This window comes from Vicia villosa, linkage group LG7 (assembly GCF_029867415.1).
Source record: "Vicia villosa cultivar HV-30 ecotype Madison, WI linkage group LG7, Vvil1.0, whole genome shotgun sequence".
Classification (NCBI taxonomy): Eukaryota; Viridiplantae; Streptophyta; class Magnoliopsida; order Fabales; family Fabaceae; genus Vicia; species Vicia villosa.
The window spans coordinates 15,396,295-15,402,294 of NC_081186.1; positions in this window are offsets into that span (position 1 = coordinate 15,396,295).

The following is a 6,000-nucleotide window of genomic DNA, read 5'->3' on the forward strand; positions in this document are numbered from 1 at the left end:
GATCCAAATAATTTCCAACTCACAAGCGGATTCTATTCCCTTTTCGATTATAACAACAATTATACAAGCGCAATTGATATTATGTGATGTATGTTCCTAATTCCCGAATTAAGCAAACGGATTATATATAGCAATCGTGAATTAAGCAAACACGACAAACATACGCGAATTAAGCAAACGCGATTAAAGTATAGGAACATGCAACCATCGAAATAAATCAATTCAACCTTGGATAATATCGAATTAAGCAAACAACATATCAAAGATTAGAATTGAAAGGAAATAGATTAATTGGAAAATATAAGAACCTCAAAGTATCGGTGGAAACCGTTTACAGCAGATTAACCTCTAAGAATTAGTTCTTCATGATCAAACGTACAAGCTCTCCCAAAAATGTGAATGGTAAAATCGTGATAAACAATAACACGGCTGCTAGACCTATTAGGAATCAGCCAAAAAATGTTTATGACCCAACTGGGTCGAATGACAAAACCAGGCCCACTACTAAACGACCCAAAAACTGAAAATAAAATAGTGCTGCAGCTTCAAACGCAATTCTGGGAAATATAGGTTCCGATTCTGACTTTGACTCCAACATAAAAGTTGTAGCTCTTTCTCTTAGCTTTCCGGCGATTATTAGAACGCCTCAATCGGACTCCCGGAACTCCAGTTATGATCGTTTCCGCGCAGACTGCTAAAGCTGAAAAATAAATTCGAAAATCAAATAACAATAAAAATAATTTAAAATATAAAAACATTATAAAATACAAAAATAAGACAGGCAAACCATGGAAATGTATAAGTACAACCGTAGAGGAATGTGCATCAAAATGCACTGATCAAATTCCCCCACACTTGAACTTTTGCACTCCGAGCAAAATGAAAAACAAAACAAAGAAAGCAGAAATACATCAACCGTTACTCATCCTAGGCTACCAATCTTCTTCGGGTAAGTTTGCATCGACAGGTACTAATCTTGCACACTAAGGACATCGTAAGAACACTAACCACAGATATGCAGACATAAGCCTCCTAAATACACAAACCAATTCAAATCATATTATTATACCATAGCCTAACTTACTCATCCTTTTTGCTCTTTTTCATTCAGGCGCAATCACATTAAGCCCATTATCTCCACACACTTATAGCAAGACGACCGGTTAGTGACTCTGATCCTTTTGCACTGGGTTCCGGTACTTGCGTGGCATAACCCTTTGCTTACTCAGATGTAGTTGCGGGGGATCGGACCGTAATCCTCCCTACCAAGTTCAGCACCAGAAACCGCTGAACCAACTAACAAAGAGTTTTGGAAACTTTTTTTTTGAAGATTACACAACCGTTGGGTTAAGTGACCGGGTGAGGATCACCAAACTTAGAAGGTGTATTACCTTTTTCTTTTCTCTTTTTTTCTTTTCTTTTCGGAACATTCACTTATATTCATCGGCTTCCTGCGTAAAGTGTGTGAGAGATGGTGCCGACTGCTGAAATAAACTACTCAAGAGCTGTCAGAGAATGAGAATTTAAGGCTAAAACATAATAAAAAATTCAAATCGATTTCCATATGCAGGAGACTTACCGTGTTATAACGATACCGATCTTGTGAATTTTTCCCACGTCTCCGCAAACTCGACTCAAATCAGTCTATAGCCTAAAACTTTCAAGAAGATGCATTTTTTTATTGGTTGAAATTAAAACAAAAACAAAAAAAATTTGAAAGAAAACAAAACAAATAAATGATTCTCTCCCCCACACTTAAGACATACATTGTCCTCAATGAAAGAACATTAATATAAAATAAGAGGGAGAGAAAGGAAAGAACACACCCAAGTAGTCAAGGAGGATAAGTGATCACATAAGCTGTCTTTCCCAAAGAGAGGTCTTCTATATTCTCTTCTTCCAAAGTGGAGCTCTCATGGGGTAGCTTTCGGTAATGCTCATCGTCCTTAAAAAGTGGTTTAGCTCCTTCGCCTTTTATTCCAGGATCAAAGAATGTTCTTCTAAAAGTAAAAGTGTCAAATGGGCACGTGAAGGTGCTCTCATCTTTCACAACATCAAGGAACCAAAGGTTATGGGGCTGCCTCACTACTTTTGCTGCATCTTCAAGTGAGATCCTATGCACACACATGGACGAACTAATATCGGGAATGTCGGTCAAAGTCCACCCAATCACATTCTTATGCTTCTTCAAAACCTGCAAAAGCTTATTTTCTTGATCAAAATAAAGTTTAGAAGGAATTATTACCGGGAGTTTTTCATTACTCTCTAAATAAGCATATTTAAGATTTTGAGAAATTGGTTTCAGCTCTTGGGAGGGTGGTTGTTCAATGGATGGTTTGTTCCGGGCAGCCGGGGTGTCGAGAGCTTCATCTACATGAACAACTTCATTTGCAACCTCATCTGCAGTAAGAATATTATTTTGCAAGGCAACCTCAATTTCAGCACAAACAGAGCAAATTTTAGTGTCAGTACAAACATCACAAGAGTAAACATCATCAAAACCAGACAATGATGGAAAATCATCTGCAAACAAATCAGTACAAGTATCATCAACAGTTTCAGAAAGCAACTCTATTTGAAAAACAGAATGCTCTTTCAAGGGTTGTTGGTTTGATCCTTGAGCTTGCTGCATGACATTCATCAAAGTGGCAAGCTGTCCAATCTGTGTTTGCAAAGTTTGGAGAGTAGAATCTATTTGCTGTTGATACTGAAGATTATTTGCAGCCATTTGTTTGACAATATCCTCTAGTGAAGGTTCGAAAGGTGCAGAGCACACAACCTGAAATTCCTTCAGATGCTTATGCGGATCCTCACCTGCAAAACCATTAAACCTAGGCAACAAATGTGTTAAACCATATTCCAATTCAAAAGGTGCATCACCCGCAAGATAGTCAATACATAAACCATTATAGTTCACATTAGGCACAGCCAGCTGCGTTAGTGTTCTTTGTTCAGCCATGGGTTCAACAAACACCGAAATACCGATAAAGTCCCACACATGCAGAAACGAATAGAAAGAATAAAAACGATTAAACTAAATTCAGAAAAATATAAAAACACGAAATTTAATCTAATTAAGACAAATAAGAATTTTGAGATTTTTTTTTGGATTTTTTTGACTCTATGAAAATAGTAAAAAATTCATTAAAAATAGAAAAACGATGAATTTGGTAATTTTGGCTCGAATTCCCTTACTCTTCTAGAGTAAGGGAGTATTGATCGCACGATTTTTCTACTTCCAGTAGGCAAAAACGTTTTACAATCGAATACAATTTTTGCAAAAACTGACTTTTTCGACTCTAAACGCGGACTGACCTAAACCGTGAGGAAACTACGGCCTAAACGCACGAACACTAAACCTAAGACTCTAAAATCAATTAATAATAACAAGAATTCCCGGCAACGGCGCCAATTTGATCCGCTGTCGCGCGCGGGTCGAAAACGAGTTAATTTTATAAAACTGTAGTACGACGGTAACGACAACTCGAATATCGTTCTCACAAGGATTCTCGTTGATTATTAACCAAAGGTAAATCGATTTAGGGGGGTTTGTTTTAGATTTCGATTAAACAAAATAGTGAAAATAAGTGATTATCAAAATAAGCTGAAACGATTAATCTACTGTTTTGGCTTCCTAACTTATCATCGATCCAAATAATTTCCAACTCACAAGCGGATTCTATTCCCTTTTCGATTATAACAACAATTATACAAGCGCAATTGATATTATGTGATGTATGTTCCTAATTCCCGAATTAAGCAAACGGATTATATATAGCAATCGTGAATTAAGCAAACACGACAAACATACGCGAATTAAGCAAACGCGATTAAAGTATAGGAACATGCAACCATCGAAATAAATCAATTCAACCTTGGATAATATCGAATTAAGCAAACAACATATCAAAGATTAGAATTGAAAGGAAATAGATTAATTGGAAAATATAAGAACCTCAAAGTATCGGTGGAAACCGTTTACAGCAGATTAACCTCTAAGAATTAGTTCTTCATGATCAAACGTACAAGCTCTCCCAAAAATGTGAATGGTAAAATCGTGATAAACAATAACACGGCTGCTAGACCTATTAGGAATCAGCCAAAAAATGTTTATGACCCAACTGGGTCGAATGACAAAACCAGGCCCACTACTAAACGACCCAAAAACTGAAAATAAAATAGTGCTGCAGCTTCAAACGCAATTCTGGGAAATATAGGTTCCGATTCTGACTTTGACTCCAACATAAAAGTTGTAGCTCTTTCTCTTAGCTTTCCGGCGATTATTAGAACGCCTCAATCGGACTCCCGGAACTCCAGTTATGATCGTTTCCGCGCAGACTGCTAAAGCTGAAAAATAAATTCGAAAATCAAATAACAATAAAAATAATTTAAAATATAAAAACATTATAAAATACAAAAATAAGACAGGCAAACCATGGAAATGTATAAGTACAACCGTAGAGGAATGTGCATCAAAATGCACTGATCAGAGGCCATTGAAGAAGTATGTACAGAGCCTCAACAGTAATTTTTGTTGTTTTGTTGATAACAGTTGAATATATATATGATAAACAGTTAATGGTTTTTGAAAACAGAAGAAGTGAAGATGGACAAAGGTCACATTGGTATCTGAAGAGTTTCACCGGGAATAATGCCCTTCAAATACCAGAAGAATGTTTTGAAAACAGAAAGAAGATTTTGAAAATACAGTTTTGAAAACAAGCTAAGAAGAGAAGGTTTTTGGGACTTACACTTTATTAGAGGCCCAGTACTTTACAGTACTGGTGTAAAAGCAATTTGAAAAATGATTTGGAATGATGCAAGGTTTTGTTGTTTGAAAACCCTAATCATTTGATTTATTCGGAGATTGAAAACAGTTTTGAAAATTGACAAAAGTCAACTTAATTAAGGTAAAAATAAAGACTTTTAACTAATTAAGACCTAAACAATTAGGGTTTTATCACAAAATTATTTACAAAGTGACTAGGTTAAAATAAAGTGACAATATATATTTAAAGTATTTAAGAAAACACTTAAAAACATACTATTTTAAACCTAATTAAAATTCATGAAATAAATAATATTTTTATGATTTTTTGACTATTCACAAAATAGATATATTAAATAATAGGTGTATGAAAAATGAAGTGAAAATGATTTAATTTGATAGGTGAATTAATTGTGTGAAGTTGTGAAGAAAATAGGTGTGACAAGTGATAAAAAATTAGGAATGTCTCCACCAAGGCTTGAACTCACGCCCTTTAGGTCACATACCCAAAACCAAACCACTGGGCCAGCGCGCGCATGGTGATAGTGATACACATCCAACACATTATATTTTCAGATAAACGTGTAAATCATGAAAAAAATAAAAGGAATAAAAAGTCTGGGGCGAGGGGGATTCGAACCCCAGACTTGAGGCATGAGGAGACTAAGAGTGCATGTGAGGCCACTAGGGCAAACGATGTATTCGTTTAAAACACGCTTTCAGTTAAATATATTTTAAACCCTCCCCTGAGAATCCAAAAATGGCGCCACCCACCATCTTCATCTTCAACCTCAAGCTCTTCAAATTTGAACTTCTGGACTTACTCGTTTCTCAACCAAACGTGATGATGTAAAGATGAATTTCACTCCAAATTTCCTCACGAATCTAAATATGTAACTAATATCTATTTATATTAACTACATCTAACTAATTTACCAGAAATCGTGAAGAACCCTAAATTTTAAAAATCAAATTAAATGACTATACTGAAAGATAAATGAATGATGATAGAGGGTTTTCAATCCTCTGATGATGCTGAACAAGATAGAATCGAGTTTTATCACAAAGAGTGCTTAAATTAAAGAGGTGAGGTTCAGAAACTTACCTCTGAAAATGGAGGTCGTGAGGATGATAGAGAGCACATGGGCTTGAATGAATGATCTCAATAGCTTCCCTGAGACTCAATGATGCTAACTGAATGCTTATTGGAGCTTGAATCCTCCTGAATTTCT